General features: G+C 41.7%; 1 long non-coding RNA gene across 1 annotated transcript; it reads right to left on the bottom strand.

Moving 5' to 3' along the window:
* Positions 1-6,068: 6,068 nt before the first annotated feature.
* Positions 6,069-18,364, bottom strand: LOC308187930. Its single transcript, XR_013945017.1, has 4 exons — positions 18,078-18,364; positions 16,293-16,418; positions 15,716-15,870; positions 6,069-8,935 (listed from the first exon to the last, which is right to left on the bottom strand). It is a non-coding gene; the product is annotated as an uncharacterized lncRNA (long non-coding RNA).
* Between the last annotated feature and the right edge of the window lie 6,789 nt (positions 18,365-25,153).

Here is a 25,153-nt window from a genome sequence, read left to right as displayed (position 1 = left end):
AACTTGCACAGTGGATACTCTGCCACGGTTTGAATACTGAATAAATACAGTAATTTAAACATATAATGCAGTCCATGATTTAATCTTCTTTTTTTTTTAATATTGTTCCACAACTTCAATTTTTTGTGTCTCTTAAATTCAATTGATGATAATCCTAACTCAGTTAAATTGCCTAAGATGGGCTGTAGTTTTTGACAGCTAGCTGTAGAACATCTAAGACCTTTGATATAGATTTTTTTTTTAAATGAAAAAACAAAACAAATAAAACACACACAAAAAAACAAACAACAAAGCAGCTTGAACTCTGTTAAAGTCAATAAGAAAAAAGGTAACAAAAAAAATGTGCATTTAAATTATCACCATTTGGTGTTTCTAAGATGAACTGGGCACCACAAAGCTGGCAATAGTGCTGTTTCAGGCTGCCTGCAGGCTCAGGTTGAAGGTATGGTATAACTCAAAAAGATTCTGTGTTTCTGCAGATTTCTTCATAACCACTGAAATTATAAGCATGATTATACTACATTTAGGGATTGTGAAATTATTCTGAAATAATCCTTTGTGAGAGATGAGAGCCGAAGCTGGGAAATGTACACAGGCTTGTGCTTTTATCACCAACAATAATTCATGCCTGATACACTCAAGGCTATGTCTAAATAGGGGGACTGGAATCGCTTCCATACTTGCGGGTCAAGAAGCACGCCGTGGCCATCTCCAGAGGAGATGCAAACTGCTTCCAGCACCCCCACCCCTTTCCACAGAAGTAGGAAAATTGGGCAGATGAAGCACATTTAGTTCCTCGCTTTGGACATTGACGGGTTCGTTGCATAACGTGAATAAAATGTTAACATTCTCATGCGTATCTATAATTCTCATCATTGCATCTAACTGCTGAGTTATACTCAGGATTTAATAACAATATGAGTCTGATTTATTGTCCTGGCTCGAAGTCAATGAAGATCAGCAGCAGAAATGCCCTTCAGTATTGGCACGACATACAAAGAAGCTTTCACCACTAGTACTGCAAACCTCATTTTCCCTTCCGAAGAATACCAGAGGTATTCGAGCAGGACATTTCCAAATTACTTGTAGCACTATTTAGAGAACAGAAGAATTTAAGTGGAGAACAAAATCAGCAGCTGTCTCAGCTGTGTCTTGAGTGGGAGGTTATCGTGAAGGAAAATGGCAATGAGAATTATTAATTCAGTTGCTGTGGTTAGGGCTTGCTTTGTAAAAAGGTTTATATAACAAGATTTTAACTAAACTTTTACTTTATAGATGAATGAAATTATTGTATCATAAAGTACTGGTAAAGTTGGAAATTACATTGAACGCTCACACCACAATCATACTGGACATGGGTATTTTCTTGTAGAGTAAAAAAAAAGAACCGATTTATAAAATTTTACCTGTTGCCTGGGATGGGGACTCTGAACTTCTGCACGTTTAAGGAAAGCCTTTAGCAGGTTCAGAGTTACATGGCACAACTGGCAAACTGAACTGCTTGCTCATACCCCGCACAAAGACCTGCCCTGGGGAACCCTCTTTGTTCCATTAGATGCTGATTTCTGCATGCAGGATAATTTTCTGAGTGGCCAGTTAATAAACTGAGGGGTTTCTGTGGGTTTTATACTCCAGATATCACTCCTGTTTGCAGGTGAAATTTCCTGTGCATTTCTCCAGAATCCAAACCTTGTTTTTTCTCTCTCCCTTCTCACATTGTCACATTTTTGGTGAAATAAATAGTAAATGAAAAACTCTCACACTTCCAACACCAGCCAGCAACATTTCATACCATGTAAAACTTGCAGATATTTATCATTCTTTCCTTGCTTCATCCCGATAGCATTACTTGTATCTCACAAAGTGTTTTTTTTTTTCTGAGGGAGCCCCTGGGTGCCCACCGCACCATCCGCACGTGGCCTTGGACAGGCTGGGCAGCACTGTGGGATCGGGCCAGCACCAGCTCCTGCTTCCTTTGCTTTTCTGCTCTCCATCAAGCTCATGAGTTCAAAGCCAGCCTTAATGATGGCGCACAGGTTTTTCCTGCTAAATGAACAGAAGATGACCTAAAAAAGGGAGTTTGTCAGCATAACACCAGTGTCAGGCGGGGTGGTTTGCTGCTGGGGAGAGCCGGTTGCAGCTCTTGAGGTCGTGTTTCAAGGCCTGCCTCTTCTCTTCCCCCTCACGGTAAAAATGATGTAATATATTAAATTAAGTGGTAACAATGTATGAAGCTGTGGTTATCATAAAATATTTACATCCCTGGAGTGTTATAAACACACAGTGGAGCCCTAATTAACCATAGGTAGTCTACAATTATCCCCTGGTAATTACCCTAATTGGAATTGGCTCGTTATGGGGAACAGAATAGAATTTGTTTTCTGTTTAGTACTGAAAAACAGAGTTGGCAATTAACTAAAAGCAGCAGCCACTTCATCTGACTTAAAAACATTAAATTGTCCTCTCAGAGCCTGTCACTGTTCCCACAATCTGAGCAGTTTCACAAACAAAACCAACAATCAGACACAATTTCCAAGGCATGCTTACTTTCTAAACCTCGCCTCCATGTCAGCACTGTCAATGAATTGGGTGATTAATAACTGCGATGCACAAGGGTTCATACAGGAACTAGAAGAGCTATCCAAAGCACTTGGAGATGCACAGGTCATCTGCTCTGGGAACCTATTAGAGGCATTGGGGGAGCAGAAAGAGGGAATGCATATTTTTTTATTATTATTATTTAGCAGTGGAGATGGAGAAGCTCTCTGTCTCACTAAAGCATTGCGAGCAATATTTCTGGTCAGGCCTCTCCTCCACGAGCTGTCAGAAAATCTCACAAGTGGACGAGGGGCACATCTGGGCTGTTGGCAAGGGAGTGATCCTGCCACTGCGGGGCTGGAGCTGTGGGCACGTGGCAGTCACCCTCGGTGCCCCTGATAGCAAGACAGCGTGATGCTCGCAGGCTGGTCGCTGGGGCTGGATCTGTGCAACGCACCGAGTGCAGCCAAGGCACAGGAAGGTACCTGGCTGCCTTCCCAAGCATTTCCAAAGGCAAGGGACAGCCAGGCTTGTTCACGCTGAGCTGACAACACCAGCATCATGGGCAGGTGTGATCCTGAACTGCAGATGAGAGGTGGCTTCTGTGCCAGGCCGATCCCTGCTGTGCCCAGGCATGCGCTGCTGCGGCCGCCCAGCTGAGCAAAAGTGCTGCTGTCCCCAAGTGCCCAAAGGCCCTTCACCCCTCAGCCTGCCTCCCCCGGCAGTGTCCTGCTCCCTTAACAGACACCAGCAGAGGCAACCCAGCTCACTTCATGGTCCAGTTATAGGAGGCAGGCTACCTCTGTAGAGGATTTTGTGTTGACTGAGTGGGATAGGGAGAAATTATACGTGCAGTTATTTCAGCAGACCCGGTGGCAATTTTTGGCTGGGAGCAGAGGTGAGCTGCTCAGGGAGCAGAGGCAGCCTTACCTGGGGCTGCTGCTGGCAGGGCAGGGTCTGAAATTGCAGCCGGAGAGGAATTACGCAGCCGCCGCCGCTGCGAGGAATCTCCAGTTTCTAATTTTATTTTCCTAGCTGCTTGTAAATGTCAAGAAAAATAAAACTGAAAAAGAAGTGCGGGGTGCTACAAAGTCCTGTCATAAAAATGTATCTTCTAAGTCATAAATTAATGATTTGTTTTCTCCATCTGGTTTGCCTGATACAAACAGGAACAGCTTGCTTTTGCTGAGAGTGGAAATGCCTCTGCTGAAATGATCTTGTGGAAATGGGAAGATACAAGAAAACACTCAAGTAGCCTGTAGCAGTCTGCACACTGCTGCAAACAGAAGGAAAGTGCACAAAGCGAAACATGTCTTGGAGGAGAAACACATCTCGCATGCTGTTATTGATTACCCCCTGTAATACAATGTGTCCTCAGATGGTAAGTGTGCGGCTTTTTCCACAGTTCACCAAAACCCGCTCTTCTGACTTTCCTCCTAAAAGCATGACCTGCCTACCTTTCTGTGGCTTTCAGTGTTGTTGGCTCCTCAGGCCATTTTTCCAGTGCCCTTTTTATTTTTCCCAGTAATTTCCCCAGCTGCCACCTCCGAAGGTAAAACTGGTACTGCCAGTTATGCACGACGTTAACTCTGACAAGTGAAAGAAGGGAGAAGCTGGAGATACGCCTGAGCAGTATTTCTACATCACTTTCAAATGAAATACATTTTTATGCTTTGGAAACAGCAAACAAGAGGTGGCCCTTGGCCAGAGGAGTAAGGTAGGTCATGTACATATAGCTGTAAGGATATTTTTGCTTACTGTATAAATCAAGTCTATCTAAATCCCTTTTCTCTGTTTTCCAGATATTTCCAAGTTGGATATTACCAAACTTTGTCTGCTGGATGCTAGCTGTTTACCTGCCTGGGAAAGGAGGTAGAACTACTGCACAGGAAGGTCGTATGTGAAGTTTCCTACATCTGCTGGTTGTTTTCATGGGACCTCTGGACTGGCATGAGGGGAAAAATGTTGTTCTAATGAGCCTTGAGTCCTACCGCAATGTTTGGTCCTCCTCCAGCCTCTAACCAAGATATCTTGTGACTTCAGTTCTTAGGGCTGAGACAGGTGGAGGCATACCAGGGAAAGAGGAGATTGTGGGAAATAGCCTTTTTACTTGCTAGGATCTCAGTAGGAAGATAATGGAGGCAAGACATAAAGGCAGTCTGCAAGAAAGTTGGGGAGAGACTCTTTACTAGGGTATGTAGTGTTAGGACAAGGGCTAACTATTTTAAATTAAAAAGGAGTAGGTTTAGGTTAGATGTAAGGAAGACATTCTTCCCTGTGAGCGTGGTGAGGCACTGGCACTGGTTGCCCAGAGAAGCTGTGGATGCCTCATGCCTGGAAGTGCTCAAGGCCAGGTTGGATGGGGCTTTGGGCAACCTGGCTCAGAGGCAGGTGTCCCTGCATGTGGCAGGGGGGAACTAAGTAACTTTAAGGTCCCTTCCAACCCAAACCGTCTCTGATTCTAAGACCTAAATGGTGCAAGTGCATAAAAGGGCAACTTTCTGAGTGTTTTGAAAACTCTATGAGTCATGGAGTGTATCAAAAAATGATGTCTGCCTTTCACACAAATATTATCAAAAATGTATTAAAAATATGAATATGCATGCCGAAATTTACCTTTCATTTTTCTCCACCTCTTTTTCTACTCTCTGTATTGGTCCTTGTATAAAGCAGCTTAGTTTCTGCAGTCTTTTCTTTGTCAAACTCATCTTTTGCTCCCAAACAACTTCCAGCAGATCTCAGCGCAGTGTGACTGGCACATCATACCCTGGTCAGGTTCCCCAGGGGATGGAGTCCCTGGCCAGGAAGCTTCATTGCCAAGGAGATCTGCAAAGTGATCTGCCAAATCAGTCCTCGTCTGTTGTGTTGTCTGAGATGTTTATGTTTTTATGAAGCAGCTGGTTCACTTAGTGAGTCTCTATTTTTAGGTCTATGCTAGCAGCCCTTAGGAAATTATACTGAAGCTGAAGATGAGAGGATGTCCAGCAAGGTGAAAGCCTGCATAGACAAAATGGAGTTGTCTTCCTGGTCTGTACTCCCACAGGGATTGCAAACATACATTTTGTGAGGTGTGTGCATTGTCACAAGGGCCTAAAAAACAAATTTTGGGCTAGTCTGGTCATCTTGATATACTGTGTTGTGCCATATCAACATAACCTTCCTTCCGTCCGTCCGTCCTTCCTTCCATCCTTCCTTCCTTCCTTCCTTCCTTCCTTCCTTCCTTCCTTCCTTCCTTCCTTCCTTCCTTCCTTCCTTCCTTCCTTCCTTCCTTCCTTCCTTCCTTCCTTCCTTCCTTCCTTCCTTTCTCCCTCCCTCCCTCCCTCCCTTCCTCCCTTCCTCCCTTCCTTCCTTTTTATTTGCTGCGAAATAAACACAACTGCTTAATAATTGACAAAGTGACATTTAGGTTTCACTTTTTATTTCGAAATGTAAACACATGTTTCAGTTCTCTAGTCTAGTAAAGAATGTTATATTTTTATGGGATTAGACACCTTGTTAAATCATTTTAGACGTTACCACTGTTTTCCCATTTTTCCTTAAGTTATTCGTTTGTTCCAGCACTCCTTCTTTTGGCAAGAATCTCACTTGCATAAGCTGTTGGATCAGCTTTTCACTGATTATGAACTAAGTCATTTTTTGCCTCAGCAAAAAGAAAGAGCTGAGTAAAAGAGTTTTTAGTTTAGAAATATTTGTCCTCCTTCAGGATTTTGGGTGCCCGTTAGCTCCAGCAGGGGAGCTTAGCACTTTGCAGCATTGGCTTGTTAAACCAGAGATGCTCCTCTAACCTTGTCCAGCTTCCAGGGAGCTGCGGTGCTGCTGCTGCAGTGTCATTGCATCTGTCCTCTGTTCCTCTCTCTGTGCTTTTCAGATTTTTTTTTTTCTATAAGCAAAGACATTGGTTTTCTTGGAATGAGCTGCAGAACCTACTCCTCCCTCCATCACAAGCGTCCTACCAGACACAATACAGATGGTTTCTCAAAAGTGTGCTTTTTCTTTTTAGGGGCAAGTGATGTACTGTTAATCACTAGCGGGTGTTTTAGGTAAATGAAAGCCAACCTGATGAGTGAGTGATGCCTAGTAGGTGATTTTATTGATTCTTTTGTTAGCTGTTAGCTGACATTGCTTGCAGCTACTCCATCCTCTCTTTGCTGGCGTAGAGTATGAGGGAAACTTGTACCCAACAAGGAAAATATTACAATTGTAACACCAAAATAGGTTAGATCTTTTTACTTGGTTGGGATTCATTTTAAAGCAGCACAATATGCTAGAAAATGCAGTCCTCTGCAACAGATACTGCAGCAAAGTAAACCTTGAAATGCTCCTGAAAGGTCTCATCAATTCCTCTTGCAGAGTGTGTTGAATGTAATGACGGAGATAAGTGATTCACATAATTTGTTTCACAGACCTCAAACTTAACGGTACAGGTGGCTCTGTGGGGCTTTGTAATGCTTCTGTTCACCTTGCTAGATCCAGGTTCCAGACAGAAAATCTGAATTCTGTGAGAGTCCATGTGATAACCTTGTGTCCTTGAAGCCAGGTTGAGTTCTGTCATTGAGCTCTCAGGGAACATTTGGTTCATGCTTTCATCTTCAGGAGATTTCAGTGCTAAGCTAAACTTGATTCCAGGCTTCAGATACCCTTTACAAGGATCCAGCCTACAAGGCAAGAGGCTAACACTTTGTATCTGATCCTTTCTTGTCCATTAGCTTATAAAAATTTATAAAAAGTATATGACATAAAAATATCAGGCATCCAAAGAGGTAAACGTTTAAGAAGTGAATAATAGGATTCCTAGAAGAACACAGGTGTCTAACTTCTCTTGGAGTGAATCACTTTGAATGCTTGCTGATCAAACTACGGGGGCTCAGCTCCCAAAAGCTGCATGAAAGGCACCAAAACTTTAGCTCTTTCCTCTTGCAAATACAGATGAGATTTTTTAAATTTTTAATTTTTTTTCCTTAAAAAAGTGAGAATACTTTTGCTGGAGTTTTTCACTGAGATGAAGATTTATATACACAGTTCCAAACAACACCCCCTTTTCAGTTGCCTACCATTGCTCCATCCAGCTAGCTGACTTTTCAAGAAGTTTAACGATTAAGATATACTTTATTTTGAAACTCGTTTACTTTTGTCAAGTCTTGGTCACAAATGCAGTGTTGTAAAGGCATCTGGTTGATATGATTCAGAAAGCATTTTACAAAACCACTTGGCTCTGTGGAGAGAATTGATTCTTTGTCAGCAAGTGATTGACAGTCCAAACCCACATAATCTAAAAGGAGATGCAGAGACAAGATCTGGCAGTCCACCACAACAGACCTCTTGAGTTAGCAAAGCCATGATGTGCAGGAATCACGCACTGGGCTCACTGATGGGGGCAGGCATTTAATCAAATGATGAAGGCATGCGATGAGTGTGCCAGACAATGCGATGAAGATGGCACAGGGGAACCGTGTACCGTGGGAGAGGCTGTTGCTGGAGCATCTGTCTTCGAGCTGTGCCTGTCCTCAGCTGTGGCACAGGCCCCCTGCCCAGGAAAGCCAGGCATCAGGCACAGCTGCTCCGAGGCCCTGGCCAGTGGGTGTGAAGCAGAGTACAGAAACGAAGCTTGTGACCATGTGTAGGACTTGACGGGTCTGGCACTACCTCAAGCAGATGTCCCTGGTCCTTGTTTCTGGGGGCTGAGTTGGAAAACAGCATCGAGACTGAGCAGAGCAAGCATGGCCAAGTCCTGTACAAGTCGATTTATACCGCTGGAGTCTTCACCAGAACGTTCATCTTGGACAACTATTCAGAAACTGGGATGAATCACATTACCAGTGCTAAGTACTGAATCACGCACCTATCAAATCTGTCAGCAACAAAATTTATAGGTAAAAAATAAGACGGTACACCTCTTTAAAGTGTTGGCACCATTTTATCAGGATAAGTGGTTGGATCTTACAACTGTGTGAGCTTTCCAAAGTGCTAATTTAATTGCACAGCCACCTTCTTATCTAATTTGCCTCTGGCAGGATCTTAAAAATGATTTAAACTTCAAAGACGATACTAATCCCACATGCACAAAGATACTTGGAAAAACTATTTCTTTGAAATGTAACTGATTACAAATGAGTGTTGATTGCTGGTGCCTTCCTTGCAGCATTAGCTTTTCTGTGGGCATGGCGTGCTTTTGTAATTTGTCAACTGCTACCACTATTTAGGATCAGTTAAGCTTTCTCACACTAATTAAAAACTGTAATTAAATAACCAAAAAATCCCTCACTATGACTCAGTCTCAGAGTGTGCATCTGGCCCTTGTTTGAGACAGAGGGTAAAAAAACCCCGAAGTTATGACTGAAATTTCCGGGATGTTTTCTTTTGATTATCCCATAAAGGCACTCTGCTGAAATGGCAATGGCTGGAAAATAAAAGAGAGAGACAGACATCTTTCACTGAGGTGGAAAGGACTGTGGTAAACATTTCTGCTTAGATTGCATTTTGATCTCAGAATGCAGTACAGGACATAGATCATGAACAGAAGGAGCAAAATAAAATATTCTTTTAAAATATCTTTTAATTGCAGGTCAGTGAAAGTACTGGTGAATGTTATCTAAAAAAGAATCCTCTCCTTGAAGAGAAGTGTACTCTACTCTCACTCTTCCATATTGACACAAAAGGAGAAAATGATCATTGGAAAGCAATTTACTCTTGCAAGAGGTTATCACTGCATTTAATAGCCATACATTGATATATTTGTAAAAAGTTAGGCTATAGCTTCTTAGTGCATTGGGGAAAGAAAGAACTGCTCTACGGTTAGGCATTAACGTGTTGCACAAGATCTATCTCCACTAATTGTATTTGGCCACTTTTATGTTGTTTTAGTGACCACATAAAACAGAAGGGTGGGATACCTCAACTTCTGTCTCCTGATGAAGATGACATACTTACTGTAGCTAAAGCTTTCTAACAATTAAACTGTCCTGATCGTAACATAAAGACGTGACATATTTCCTCATAACTCTCCATCTAGATGCCATGAGTGCTGTTCAAGCAACATTTGTTGAACAGCTGTGTCTAGAAAGAAAAGTGAGCTAGTGAAATGTATTTTTTAAATTGATACAGATTTCAGTGGATTGCTGTTTGGAGTTATTTCTGGAGAAAAAGTTTTCTGAGTGAAAAAATTATCACTTCAAAATGCACTCTGTTTTTCTACAAAAAAGAGGTCCAAAATGCTGTTTACTGAAATGAAAATTTGGAGTCACATGAAGTAAGTTTTTGAAGGAGGGAATCTTTTGTTAGAACTGCTGGCTTTGGAGGTTAATTTAGCTTGAAAAGAAAAGAAAAAAAAACACTATGGTCTTTTCCATGATAGAAATCTACTCTTTATGTCCTCAAGATTCGAATTCCTGTTGAGCTAGATCTTTTTATCTGCTTTATCTTGATCAAAACAAAGTGGCAGTTGTTGTTTTGTTTATTACCCTTTCATTTATATCTCTGCTTTAAACTTGCTAAATTGAAAAACATAGCTCCCCTATTAAGAGACTGTGATCTCACTTGTGAAATCAGCCCTTCCAGAGACAACACAGCACTATTTAAAACTGTAGCTGAAACCTAAGAATCAATGGTCCTGTGAAAGCCAGAATCAGTTATCAACCAGGTGTGGAACGGTCTGTTTGCTTCCTAAGGCACAGATCTCCCACTGTCTGTTTAAATGTGTACCATGCAAGGCGGGTAGATACTTTGATAGAAAAATAAATGCCTCATTTCTCTTTCCTCTTCCCCAAGACCACTGGTAGTGACAATCCATCCTCTCCTGACAGATTTGGCCTTCAGTACACAGTAAATCCTTGGTAAAACCTCTCTCAGGCACCCTAAAGGCTAGATCTTGACCTGGCAGCTTAGCTTCCCAGCCAGGAAAGCAAATAAGGGGAGAGGAACCACAGAATCACAATAATGCCGGATGGTAGAGCGCTGGTAGTCCTGAAACCCAGCCTCCCACTCAGAGCAGGAGTACCACTAGTGCCAGAACAGCTCTGACATGGCTTTGTCCAAATTTATCATGAAGGACAGAGATATCAACACCTCTTTGGATATCCTGACCCAGTACTGCACTTTCAACTAATTTTCCTAATGCCCAACTTGATTCTCCTGACCAGCAAGTTCTGACTGTTGCCCTTGGTCAAATTTTCTGTTTCACAATATGAAGAGGAATTTGCTCCATCATCTCTGTAATTGACCTCCAAGTAGGCTGTCATTACAGTGATCCTTAACCGCCTCTATGCCATGCTGAGTTGTCCCTGCTCCCCGTGGGGTCCCTCCCACGGGATGCCGTCCTTCCCAAACTGAGCCTGCGGGGGCTGCCCACAGGCAGCAGCTCTTCAAGCACTGCTCCCACACGGCTCCGTACCACGGGGTCCATCCATCCCCCAGGAGCAAACTGCTCCAGCACGGGTCCCCCACGGGCGGCAGCTCCCCCCAGACCCCCTGCTCCTGCGTGGGCTCCTCTCCACGGGCTGCAGCTCCGGCCCGGGGCCTGCTCCTGCGGGGGCTCTCCATGGGCCGCAGCCTCCTCCAGGCCACATCCACCTGCTCCACCGGGGGCTCCTCCATGGGCTGCAGCGTGGAGATCTGCTCCGTGTGGGACCCATGGGCTGCAGGGGGACAGCCTGCTCCACCAGGGGCCTCTCCCTGCACAGGCCGCAGGGGAACTGCTGCTGCCTGCCTGGAGCACCTCCTGCCCTCCTGCTGCACTCACCTGGGGGCTGCAGGGCTGCTTCTCACTCCTCTATCCCAGCTGCTGTCACACAGCAGTTTTTACCCTTTTATTAAATCTGCTCTCCCAGAGGCCCAACCAGTGTCGCGCCCTGGCTTGCCTCAGGGCAGCAGCTGCTCCCTTTTGGAGCTGGCTGGAGCTGGCAGCCTTAGCATTGTCTCCACATTGTCATGGGTCTGAGCTCCCGGCTCCAGCACTGAATCTGCTGGGGTGATAGGTCTGTCTGGCAGCGAGGTTCTTCTGCTTCCTTCAGCATGGTAACTAACTGCTCAGTAACACTTGACAAATTACTCTCTTAGTTTTGGTCCTGATCTGATGACAGAAATGTCCAGGCCCAACCCCTCCCCGAGCAGGAGTTGTTCCTTTTCTGTTGCAAATGGGCAATGAATGTGGGAAGGAAGCCGTCCTTCTGCGGACAGGACTTTCCAACTTCCCTTGTCTTGAGAATGTGTCCTTTCTTGCCTCAATCACATCAACCTTTTTGTGCTCTGTTCTCTGGGAAACAGGAAGCCAGACGAGTTCACTCTGCTTGGCTGCAGGGTCCCTCGCTTGGCACGGAAACCCTGTTTACCTCTGACCTCCTGGCATGGTTCACTTGTGAACATTAGAACCACCTCATGCTGCTCCTCCCATGTTGTCAATTAGAAAAATAGAGAACTTGACATTTCCTCCAACTCTCTGTGGAATATCTGAGTATTTACTTCTGGGTAGACTGGTGAGAAGAAACATGTTCTGAGGTTGATCTGTTCCCTTCCTCCCATGCAGGTAGAAAAAGTTAGAGAAGGGGAAGACCAGAGCAAAACTCTTCTGGAATGGTAATAGACACAGGGAATCTTGTAAGCACAGTCTGGACTACAAAGAGTCCCCTGAATGAGATCTGTAAATATCACTTTTTTTTTCTTTTTTTCTTTTTTTTTTCTATTAGATCTGAAAGCAGTTAATTGCAAGGTTGACTTCCTTCTAAGATAGTGAGATGCAGCCACTTCTGCACAATTCCCATGCTCCAGCAGGCAGGAGTAGCTATACTTAGAAAGGAAAAACTGTGATACAATAGTGGAAAAAGGGGGGGGGGGTTGACAAGGAGTGTGCAGTACATCTAAAGATTGTGTTTTGTGAGACATTTATTTTATGAAATGGGATTTCTGTTTCCAAGTTATAAAACCATAAAAAGTTATTAGGAAAAGCAAAACTGGGTACAGCAGCTTCAGAGGAATATTAGCTAATTTATGTCTATGTATGGGGAGAGGTGAAGTGCATCTTGTCCTTACTATCACTGTTTTTCAGAGGGACCAGTCCTTTCTGGAGTTTCTGACCCCAACTGCAGCATGTTATTTAATCATCTGAAGGTTCACAGTACCAAGGACAAGTTAAAGCAAGAGCATGCCAGTGCATCTGGATGCTAGTGACAGCACCATGGTCTGAAAGGTTCAATGCATGTCTTTGCTTCTGGAAATGGAGTAGCAGGTGGGTTGCGTCTTGTCCCCACTGCATGGCTGAGGATTTAGCTGAGGAACCCATGTCTCACTGAAATGAAAAACAGCTACATCTGAATCATGCAGCACAGTGTCATCTGGAGATGCCAACTCATGCCATGACATATTCTGTCCATCCTAGTCTCCACCAGACTCATTAGCTCAAGCACGGCCAACCTATACTACCAAAGCTAAGCCTGCTTGTGCTAACTTGGGATAAGTCTCTTTTTTATGCCTTACTAGAGCATGTACGCATATCCTCTATTTTTTTTTGTGTATGGATCTCTGATAGCATTCAGTAAGACCACCCACTCCTGTCTCCCAGTGAATTTTAGCAGCTTCATATTTTAGTTGAAAGTCAGAATTCAGGATAAAAGGAAGCCATAAATAGTCAGGATAGGTACTTTCTTTGAGCAGCCCATCCAGTCTTCTGCTATGGAGTTTTTGCAGTTTTGCTAGATGTATCTTTAGGTTTTGGTTGCTTGTTTCTCAAAATCTCTGTACCAACTGAACCAGTCCACTGGTATATTCCATTTACTCAGTTTACTCTGAGTTATCTACCTTTGCAGCTGGATCAAAATTTGGCTAAAATCTCCTCACCCATATATTGAAATTATATGACTCTTTCTTTAAAAGTGACCTCTGGCATCTTATCATTTAAAAAGTTTGTATATCTATCTATCTATCTATCTATCTATCTATCTATCTATCTATCTATATCTCTCTCTATATAGATATCTATAAATGTTTTAAATTTCTGCTAGTGTTCTGCTATCCAGGTTATTTGGATAACTCATTAAGTATGCCTGTTTATGAGTGTGCTGGACTATCACTGATAGTCATAGATATACTAGATAGACATAGATAAAATAGATTATCTCTGCAGCCTAATTTTTGGCTGGAGGGCCATGATGAAGCCCTGACTGAGGTAAGAAGAGGACAATTTGAGTAAGATTCAAATATTAGATATTTGCAGTCCAGACAAGTACATCTCACCAAAGGTCCTTTGAAGCTATAGACACTGTGTGATTCATGTTGCATAGGGTGGAAGAGATTGTGCACTGGAAGCACCCAGGGCTGTGCAGGTGTAGACACCTGCATTTAATAAGATGAGTATGAACCTTGGCAACCATGGAAACTGAAGTCACAGGAAGATTTCACTTGGTCCTGTTTTCACTACTGACAAAGTGGGGGAGGAGGGCCTGTACAGGAGAAAGTACTTTCTGCTTCTCATAACTGGTTAGATCTGTGTTTGAAGGGTGTTGCATATTAAGTACCCAAGTTACAAAAGAAACAATGAATGATGTTTAATGCTCATAGTGTCTGAATTTCAACAAAGAAGGGATGACCTGAGGGTTGGGACGAGGGCTGGAGGTGCTTTCTGCTGCCTGCTATGCCATAGGCAGCTGCCACATCAGCTCAGCAGTCAATAGGATTTGCAGACATACATAAGGACTGGTGTGGCTGATAAGTTTTTTTTTTTTTTTTTAAATAGGACTGCGAAGTGTGAATTATCTCTCTCACTCTTAGTGCAGAATCCAGTCAAGGACCTCTATGAATCTGACTGCTTACTTCTGAGGGGAGGTTGCCCTTGTAGATGCATGGCTAACGGCAGGATGCAAGGGGTAGAGTGACGCATGTATTTGTACATAGCACCTATCCATTATAGGTGTGGAAAGACTGCAGGATCTGCCTTAGCACTCAGGCTACAACAGCAGTTTCCTGCTGCCAAAGCATGCTCTGTCTTGCCCCAGACAGAGCTCCGGAGCACTCTGCTCATGAGCTGAGAAGATTAGCATTTGAGTGAGGAATCCTTCTCTTGGTTATCCAGTCCCCAAACTCCTAATTGAGTAAGTTCGAGACCAGTTATTCTTTATTTTTTTCTTCTAAATAAAGATTTTCCCTGTTTCTCAGGAAAACAGGAGATGATTTCATCTTAACATAACATTTAAGATGAGATAGTGTCAAAAGCTGTAATCTTGCATGTCCCCTTTAATACATAACATCCTGATTATAGTGGCCCTGAAAAATTAACAAGTATTCAAATAAACCCTAACTGAAAAGGATGCAAGGCCACCATTATCCAGCCTGTGTGACTCATTAAAGTGAAGGGTGAAGAGCACAGCAGAGTTGCATTAATCACTTGGTTCTGCTACAGGAAGAAAAGGATTAATGTGATAGTTTATTTACAACATACCATATGCAGAGTTAGCCGATAGCCTCACAGAGGCTCTAGGGATGCTGCTGATGAAGGAACTTCCCACTTCTAAATTATCTTTGGGAAGTCTTTAGTCAAATTTTGTTTTAGACTTTGCATTTTGCTTGATAATAATCCACAATCTTTCTGATACAAAATAAAAACTTCATTTCTTGTTTCATGTCTTCTGTCCTCCCCAAACATTAGCATATGAGAAAAACTCACATAAGTTTATAAAGATAGTTTCATGAATAGCTGTTCTAAGGCCAAGAGAGGAAAAAAAATACCAACACCACCTTATCAAGAGGTTGAAGACACCTTTTTTAGAGCAAGTTTTTGGTGATGAGGTACCTTGAAGATGCTCTTACAGAAGTCAGATGATATTTGCTTAGTTCTCATACTACAGGATGCTGTGTTATTAGAAAAAGAAGAACAAAGAGGTGAAGTAAAACTCTGCTTTCTTAGACTTTCTGAAGAATACTTCAAATCAGAAAAAAAGAAATGGAACAGCAGACCATAGGGTTATCAAAAGATAACAAAAGTAGCATTTATGATGATAGGTGGTCCTGTTGCATTTGGTGTTCTTACTGATTTCAGGAATGACTGACAGCTGATGAGCCACTCTCACAATTGGGTTTATAACAGATGGTACAAAAGCTCCCTGATGGGAAACTTGGTCAGGATTCAGAGCAAAACATCTGACAGGAAACTACCGATAGGCATAAATGTTATAAATTACCATACAAAAGAAAGTACCTGGTCCAGAGTGAGATTTACTGATTATAGTCCTTGTGCATTTCTGAGGATTGCAGAGAAGATGATTAAACCCTTGGATCTTGTTGGACAAAAGCTCCTGTTGCACAGCACTCTTCAAAGCGAGGCAGCAGAGAACATCTCAGATGTGGTTGATACTACAAAATCCAAAACACAGAAGAAAAGAGATGTTGTGCAGGAAAAAGTGGGGAATTCAAAGTTGATATTACAAAAAACAACATATGGAGCTTCATATGCTATGGCAAACACCATAAACTGAGGCATGGACTGGTGTTTGGAAAAATTTTAATGTAGTTTGATTATTGTTGTTGTTGTTAGCTGGGGAGAGCCTCTTCCGGGAGTCAGCTGGGACTGATTACTGTACAGAGCAGTATATGTTAACTAGTGCAGAGCAGCTAGACCCAAAACACTTGTGGAACAGACCTCTGCTAGGCTCCCTGGCTTGGGATGATAGCTGGATTTCCTGTGGTAGAAACCACAGAAAGATTCCCCATCCTTCTGAAAATGCTGTATCTTGACTGGAGAGTGTTTGGATTTGTCCACACGCAGCCATTCTCACCTTCAATAAATCAGTAGAAGGAGCAGTTTTAAGATTAGACAGCAAGTTTCCATCAGTGTGGTCCAAGACTTTTCTTTTGGTGATGTCAGCAAGCTTTTCAATTAGCATCAATTGAGGTAGTGGGGCCTGTGATGTGGAAAGATAATTTTTGATTACAATCATGCAGAAAATTGGCCTTTTAGCTTCTAATGTGCTTTTATTTAAAATTAACTCTAAACTTTCCTGAGCATGTTGTAACAAAAAAATGCTCTAGATTTCTACATAGTCTTCAAAACTGGCAATACTGTACACATATGCTACACACATTACCATCCAGTGATATCAGTAGAACTATTTTTATGGTTAGAGATATATAAATACGCAAGGTCAAGGCCTTATTCTGTATTATGTCATAACTATGGAATAATGCATAGGTGAGTGGTGGGACTGACTTCACCAGTGAGCTGTAAAATATATTCCTTAGAGAGGTCAGATTCAAAAAAATAATAAAAATTTCAGTTCATCATCTTTCCTGGGTCAACAAAACTTGGCTGAACTTTGACAGGCTTTCAATTCCAGATTGATGATATAGTCTTCTTTCCAAGGATGGATATGTTTGGGAAAAGGCCAATGCCTAATTCTGAAGAGAAGTAATAGTCATGGTGAGCTAAACATATTTTTCAGATTATAAGTACCTTTTTTACTTTCTGACCCACAGGAGGTAATCAACAACTCTCTTCATGCTCATGTTCTTCCATAGCTCCTCTGCTGTCTCCAACTTTTTCTTTCAGGTATAACTGTTCAATAAGTAATTTAAACTCAGAGTCTTGTTCTCTGTTTACATTTAGCTTTGAAAATTCCTTCTGCTACTTCAGACCCGAACAAGGATTTGTGTGCCTGAAAGCTCATTTGTTTTCTCAGTGATGTAAAATGGATCTAATAAAGTAAATGACTGTCTTTGCAAATTTTGTCTTTCCAATAAGACAGCATCTTTAACCAATTCATCTGAACTTCTCTGAAATTTTTAACATATTCTGAACTAACATATACTTAACACAAAAAAATCTAGGGTGACTTTTATAGGGTCATTATTGGATGACTTTTTCCTACTATACAGAATTACTGAAGCTCAGAAGTATGAGTGCATAATACACCTCTCACTTTAAGAGTTGCAAATTATTTGGTCAGTTAAATTTATTTATCGAGATGTTACGTTCATGTTGGGAAGCAAAATTCTGTGTTAGCAGACTTACTAACCCAAACCCAATACACTAAAAGAAGTATGTTTTCATAAAACATAAAATTTTATTAACATTTCTTTCTCCTTTAACACAACCTTCACTGAACCAGAGTTGTAAACACTAAAATACTCTGCATAGTTCAGTCTCATGCTGTCTGAACTGGCCAAACCAAAAGCTATGAATATTTAAAAAAAAAAATTAAAAAAATATATTTTTAATCCCATTTTCCTACAGAAGTTTTTTTCTGGGCACATTTCTCCTCTTGCATTTGCAACTGCAGCATTCTTGCTCTTTGAAATTCTGTGAATAAACAAAAAACAGGAAGTCAGATATCTATATATTCCTCATATACATACTCTGTGGGAACACCCCTATTGAATTCCTACTTTGTCATGAGGAAGCATTTATAACTTATGTTATTTATTTGAGATACAAACATGTCTTAGATAATGAACACAAGTGCAGAGGGACATAATGTCAACAAAAAGTGCCCAAAAGATTTACATAAACTGTCATTTGAGGTTTTGTAACATGCAGATATAACTGTTAAGGATAATAGAAATACCTGTCATTTTAGCTGTCAACACATCTTGGCAATTTTATCCAGTTGCCCTTTGGGTGCCCTCTTTGCTTTGGTTCTTTGACTGGTCTTGCCTTACCACCTTTCACAAGGCAAAGTTAATGGCCGTGATCATTCCATTCTACTGACTTCACATACTCATTCTGACTCAACTTCTTCTCTGACTCACAATCTATTTCTATTTCCATAATCATGAGTGTATGTGAGACATCCTGGGCTAATGAGAAATGGCACAGACATCAAAATGTGTTATTCATACCTATGTGAGTAATCCCCACACGTTCTTTGGTACATGTGTACTGACTTGATGGAACTTTCATTTCCTGCCTCTTTCCATTTATTAATACAAATGACTTGGTGAACCTTCTTCCACAGTAATGTGGATGATTCCTCTTTTGTTCTTATGAAAGAAAGAAACCCCACAATATACTAGGATTGTCTCTTCAGCCATTTTATTTTATTTTATTATTACTATTACCTAGGAAAAGAGAAACAACAACAACAACAACAACAAATCTTTAGAAGAACAAATCTTTAGAAGTTCTTACAAGTGATTAAACTTTACAGAAGACCAAGTAATTAAATCATCATATTAAAGTGTCTTCAGGCTTCTTTGTATTCTCTCTCCTACGGACAACAACTCTCCGGTGCAGGGGTTTCTATTCTCAGCAAGCAAAAGCTCAAGCAATTCAGCATAACTTAAGAATTAGAAGTTACATGTGCATTTTTGGCCTTTGCCACAAAGCGATCATACTGTAAAATATGTATGGAGACTGTCACACCAAAAAATGATATATGTGTCTGGAAGTAAATGATTTGCTTAGGCTGTAGATCTGGTACATCTTGAGGGACACATTTTAGTGATAATATATGTTACTGTAAGGTGAATTCAGTAGATGACCTTAGAAGATGGACCTGCCTGAAATACTGAGGGTTTTGGGTGAAAAGTCTACTGTACATATGAAATCTACCTACTGTATTATCTAAATAAGATGTAAAATTGCAGGGGAAACCTTGAGTAAACTCCTGAGCTATCTCCAAAATCCACAAAACAAAGTATCAAAGGCAAGAATACAGTTTTCTATACTAGCACCTGTGAGCAGAGGGGAAAGAGGAGAGGCCCACAAAATAATCATGACATTATCTATTACTTTAAGCATGACATTAGGGTAACTTTATTTATTTATTTATTTATTTATTTATTTTTAGTGGAACTTTATAACATATAAATATGAAAAACTTGGAGATTTCTACTTATATGAATATTCTACTATTACTGCTTTTACAGATAGATATTAATTGAAAAAATGTGACCTTTTAGATAACTTCTAGGAGGTCACAGATTTAGTGGTTATTGAGAAACTGCAGGGTTAACTCTTGGAGTTCTTACTGGGTACGCAGAAATGTGGCAACAACTCTACAACAATTGCTTGATATTTACGAAGAACATTGATAAGACATTTTGTGTACTCTACAATATTAATACACACAAATTAACTTAATCACATGCAGTAACTCAGATTTTTACCACAGATGATACTCAGACAATATTGGGAACAAAGAAATCTTGAAATGAATAACAGATCTAACGTTCAGCCTGTCTTGAAAATGGCACAGTCTGTGTCTCCCAAATTTCTGATGGAGAGGGATGTAAATCCTGAAATGTAATTTAAAATACCAAGTTAGTCAGAACTAGAGGAAAATCTGGATTTGGGTATCATAATAAGTGCAGAGGGTTTGTTATTTCAATCTTATTGCTCTCCATTATGTTGCCAGGGACAAATACATAATATGTTGTAAAGAGGCTTTCCTCTAGTCACTACAGCACTGTACTAAGCACATACTCCCAAAGCCTTCCCCGTAGGAGGGTTGAGTCCATTTGGACACAGTGGGGATGACACATCTGGTAAATGGGTGTGATGCTCTGATTTTCCAGCTCCAAGTGGGTGGATCATAGAGTGTCACTCTTGGGTGTAGTGGTGGAGAGGGGTGGGAAGGAAGCCCAAAAAGAACTTGATGGGGCCATTCCTTCACTGTAATGCCAGTGAAGTGACATCACAAGGCAAATATTATAGCAAGACATGATCTTGGCTTGGTTGTTCCCATCCTCCCTGGTTTCATTGCAAAACATTTATTTTCTGGAAGTGGGTTTTCTATTTCTTTCTCTCTTTTCCTTCCTTCCTTCCTTCCTCCCTTCCTTCCTTCCTTCCTTCCTTCCTTCCTTCCTTCCTTCCTTCCTTCCTTCCTTCCTTCCTTCCTTTTTCTCTTTCTTTCTTTCTTTCTTTCTTTCTTTCTTTCTTTCTTTCTTTCTTTCTTTCTTTCTTTCTTTCTTTCTTTCTTTCTTTCTTTCTTTCTTTCTTTCTTTCTTTCTTTCTTTCTTTCTCTTTCTTTCTTTCTTTCTTTCTTTCTTTCTTTCTTTCTTTCTTTCTTTCTTTCTTTCTTTCTTTCTTTCTTAGCTACTGCTGTTAAAATTAATATTAATTACCATCCACTGCAGTACAGTATTTTGTTTTGCTAAAAATTAATACTAAACAGGAGGTGAAGAGATATTTTTCCTCTTCTGGAATGTGAGCAGTTTTTCCCACTGGTATGCCACTTCCAATTTGCCATTTGCCAATACTATATTTTACAACAGCTGTACAATCTGTACAGGCAGACTGCTGTACTTTAAGGTAGCCATGCATTAACAACTGCCAGCAGCTTACTTTTCAGAAAATGTTTTAAATAAAAGGGAACAGTGAGCATATGTGCAATCAATACTTAAATATACTGGGCATTCTACCACACTTATGAGTAATTTTCTGGATTAGCTGAACAATATAGAGATTAAAGTTTAAAACTTGTCATTTTTATATGCAGCATACTTACATTTTGTGGGAGAACAATGTGAAATATGAGATGTTTGTACTGGTAACTGAAGATGTGCTAAACACTTGAGTATTCCAGCTTTATTCTGACTCATTCTAATTTGTACATTCTCTGCAGACCTCCTAATCCACCCAGTAAAAAGATCAGAGATTATAGATATTGAACTGGGTAATTGAACTGAACTCAAATGATTCCTCTGGCTTCAGGAACATTTCTTGCATTTCTCACACTGGAATTTCAATTTTCTTGTTGTGAAATCATCTTGCTGGAAAAACCACACAACACCACAACAAACAAAAACAACTGCAAGAGCTAGATTAAAGCGATTCTCCTATCTGTGCTTTTCGCCACGTATTAATGTTGATACTCGGGTGCCCAGATCAAGACTTAAAGGACTTTGATCCCATTATAGCTGTTTTTGTGCACACATTGTCCTGAAAGCCTCCATGATGTGGTGGACAATGCTCTTCATGCCTGTGCCCGTGTGTTAGCACATCTGCTCACACCCTCTCCACATGATGTCCATCTGCTTTGCCCAGGCCTCTGGCTGCAGGCACTGCTCCACCCATGACCTTGGTGACCGGCCCATGGCCTCTCCTACCTCTGCCCAGATCCTTGTGCTTGCTCCCATGGCCCCAAGGCAGCTGCTGGGAGTCGTCGGTGCTCAGCTATCCCCAGTGCACTTATGTATCTGCTGCCAGGAGGAAAATTTCCCACCCTACTGGGGCTGCTTACTTGCACATCCCTTTCAGGAGGAAGATTCAGAGGCTGACAGCCTTCCCAAGTGGTCTTTTTATAATAATTCACAACATGGTTGAGATTTGAAGGGACCTCTGGAGGTCATCTGGTCTAGCCTCCCTGACAAAATTAATTAGTACAGGACTTGCACTGCTGCAATCTTCTTTAGGACTTTGGAGTACAGGTAGCTTCATAAAGTATTTGTACACTAATGCTGTGTGCTGCATGTGGAATTGAAGCTGTCCCAAGGCAGAAGCTCTGAAGAAGAGCTGGCGTTGAGATGTGGGCTTGCTTCTGACATTAACCAGGGTATTGTTCACTTCACTCTATGTCAATATCATAGAATCATAACATCATAGATTGGTTTGGATTGGAAGGGATCTTAAAGATCACCCAGTTCCAACCCCCCTGCCATGGGCAGGGACACCTCCCACCAAACCAGGTTGCCCAAAGCCCCATCCAGCCTGGCCTGGAGCACTTCCAGGAATGGGGCATCCACAGGTTCTCTGGGCAACCTGTGCCAGTGCCTCACCACCCACTGAGTAAATAATTTCTTCTGAATATCTAATCTAAATTTACCCTCTTCTAGTTTAAAGCCATTCCCTCTTGTCCTACCACTACACTTCCTAGCAAAGAGTCCCTCCCCAGCTTTCTTGTAGGCCCCCTTGAGGTACTGGAAAGTTGTTTTAAGGTCTGCCCAGAGCCTTCTCTTCTCCAGGCTGAACAACCCCAACTCTCTCAGCCTTTCTTCATAGGAGAGGTGTTCCAGCCCCTTGATCATCCTTGTGGCCCTCCTCTGGAATCACTCCAAGAGGTCCATGTCCTTCTTGTGCTGGGACCTCAGAGCTGAACTCTAGGTGGGGTCTCATGAGAGCAGAGCAGAGGAGGAGAATCACCTCCCTCAACTTGCTAGTTATGCATCTTTTGATACAGCCCAGGATACGGTTGGCATTCTGGGCTGCAAGCACACATTTCCAGCTTATGTCAAGCTTCTTGTCAACCAACACCCTCTGGTTCTTTTCATCAGGGCTGCATTCTCCACCCAGCCTGTATTTGTTCTTGGGTTTGCCCTGGCCAGATGCAGGACCTTGCACTTGGCCTTGTTGAACTTCACAAGGTTTGCACAGACCTACCACTCCAGCCTGTCCAGGTCCCTCTGGATGGCATCCCTTCCCTCCAATGTGTTGACTGCACTACACGGCTTGGTGTCATCAGCAAACTTGCTGAGGGTGCACTCAATCCCACTGTCCATGTCTCCAACAAAGATATTAAAACAGTGCTGGTCACAATACTGACTCCTGAGGGCCACCGCTTGTTACTGATCTCTGCTTGGACATTGAGTCATTGACCTCAATTATTTGAGTGCCACCATCCAGCCAGTTCCTTACCCACTGGTAAGGTCCAACAGTTGCATCCACATCTTTCCAATTTAGAGACCAGGTTGTCATAGGGGACAGTGTCAAATGCTTTACACAAGTCCAGGTAGATGATGTCAGTTGCTCTTCCTCTATCCACCAATGTTGTAACCCTGCTGTAGAAGGCCACCGGATTTGTCAGGCAGGACCTGCCCTTGGTGAAGCCATACTGGCTGTCACCAATCACCTCATTATTTTCCATGTAGCTTAGCACAGATTCCAGGAGAATCTGCTCCATAATCTTACCAGGCAAAGAGGTGAGACTGACTGGCCTGTATCTCCCCAGGTCTTCCTTTTTAAAAATGAGTGTTATATTTCCTCTCTTCCAGCCAGTGGGAACTTCACTGAACTGCCACGACTTCTCAAATATGATGAACAGTGACTTAGCAGCTACATCTGCCAATTCCCTCAGGACCTGTGGATGCATTTCACCAGGTCCCATGGACTTGTGCACCTTCAGGTTTCTTAGCTGGTCTTGAACCTGATCTTCTCTTACAGTGGACAGTTTTTCATTCTTCCAGTCCCTGCCTTTGCCATGTGGGGCTTGGGTTATGTGGCTAGAGCTCTTGCCAGTGAAGTCTGAGGCAAAAAAGGCATTGAGTACCATATTTTATTTAATGTTTGATAACATGAAAGTAGCATGACGAAGATGCTTATGCGGTGCCAGTGGCTTTGCACAGGAGTCTGGTAGCCAGTTCTCAGAGGAACTTAATTGCCAATTTTCTCTCAGTAATGATGACCTAGTTTGAGTGACTGCATGGGCTGTAAACTTAAGCCCCAGTGTCCTGTTACTTTAGCTCCAATGCCTCTATTCTTTTTGGCTGGAAGACAAACCTTCATATAGAGTAGGTCACTGACAAATTCACTGCTTTAATGGGGCAGAAATAATGTTTGCTGTAAAAATGTTAAACTGTGACATCAGTGTTTGGGAGGGTAAAAATTATAAAAGGACCATGTGAGAAATGATCTCATCAAGTAGATAACACCTCAGAAAATGACCAGATTTTTTGTGTCTTAAGACAAAACTTAACTAAAATACATGATGGCTTATAATGATATAGGAAAGCTGACCTTGACAGAAATTGTATATCAGAACAGAAGGAAATAGTTCTGTGGAAATACCCTTAAAAAGGCATGTTGTAGTATTGAAATTCCATAGTAAGCTGGGCATTACCAGAAAAGATTTCTGGACATAGGTCAAGTCATTGCAGATATATACTATTGGTCATTAATGAAAAACATAGCTGCTATGAAAGAGCACAGTGATGTTTTGACTGAAATGCCATGATATTACAATCCCAGATGGCTTCCAGCCCTTTTTGATCAGTATTTACTGAGGGCATGCATTTAAATATATATATTTCTTTAGAAACTACTCACATTGCATAAGGCAGCTTTCCTGCCCAAATGAACCACCTGAAAAGTACATTTCAGCTTCTGGAAACAGTCATGTCCCATTGTCCTTGCCTACATTTTTCAATAGGTTTTGAAAAGACTTTCTGATTATCCTGCTATGCGGGTCTCTCAAGCTCATAGCATATTTGTCACTAGACATCCCTATGTCTCAAAGACACTGTGACTTGCCTGTCATAATATTTTTTCTTGTTGTTGTTCCACTCCTGCAATTTCCAACAAAAACGTTAATTAACTGAAGGGAGAGTTCATTATTCTAGGAATTTATTTCTGGGGCAGTATGCTCTTGTGAGCTCTTAAATTGCTCAGTGTAGTAGGCTGTCAAGATTACATACACACATAAGAAATCAGAAACCTGTCCGTGTGCATCTCTGATTATAGTTATATTTTCCTCATTTGGGAGAACATGTGAGAGATATATGTTTTACAAATTATATGCTTGTAAATCTGAATGGGCCTTTGGGCTGAGAATAACTTAGCGGACATCTGATATATTCCAGGAAAGTACTTGTATTCCAGGTACACAACTTCTGAGACCTTTTAAAATCTTCCTTCTCTTTCATTTCACTTCTGCCTATCTCACCAAAGACAGCAGCCATCACATCATATATGCATGTGTAACTGTAC

This window comes from Anser brachyrhynchus (genome assembly GCF_964034855.1).
Source record: "Anser brachyrhynchus genome assembly, chromosome: 1".
Lineage (NCBI taxonomy): Eukaryota > Metazoa > Chordata > Aves > Anseriformes > Anatidae > Anser > Anser brachyrhynchus.
The sequence above is the reverse complement of the archived record's forward strand: the minus strand, read 5'-3'. Positions and strand labels throughout refer to the sequence as shown.